The sequence below is a fragment of the Haplochromis burtoni genome, unplaced genomic scaffold (assembly GCF_018398535.1).
Source record: "Haplochromis burtoni strain Fernald_Lab_line unplaced genomic scaffold, NCSU_Asbu1 Contig_2260, whole genome shotgun sequence".
NCBI lineage: Eukaryota > Metazoa > Chordata > Actinopteri > Cichliformes > Cichlidae > Haplochromis > Haplochromis burtoni.
In genome coordinates this window covers 1,624-2,035 of record NW_024584621.1, presented here as the reverse complement: position 1 = coordinate 2,035, position 412 = coordinate 1,624, and positions in this window count along the sequence as shown.

Sequence of the window (412 nt, the reverse complement as noted above, 5' to 3'; positions counted from 1 at the left end):
CCAACTGGTGTCTGAAATGTATTTTTTATTCTAATTTAAAGAAAGCCTTTTTTTGTTTTTAAACTAATGCAGAGAAAGCCTGTCTGTGCAGAGCTTTGTTTTGTGCAGCTACCTGACAGCTGACACCTCACACCTGTTTCTCACCTGCAGGTCAGACAGGAGGACTTGGGAAAGATGGATGTGGTGGACTGGAAGCTGGTCTATCAGTTCCTGCTATGCTTCTTGTTGCTGCTGCAGTTGTTTTTTGATCCACAGAGAACATGAAGTGATCACAGCGTCAGGATTCAGCCTCTCAGTGAACTGCAGCATGTTTGAAATGTGAAAAGAAAACATAATCTGAGAATCAACAAATTAATAATCGCAAAAGTTGATTCTGTTCATCTGGACGTAGCGTTTTCAGTGGGAGAAATGT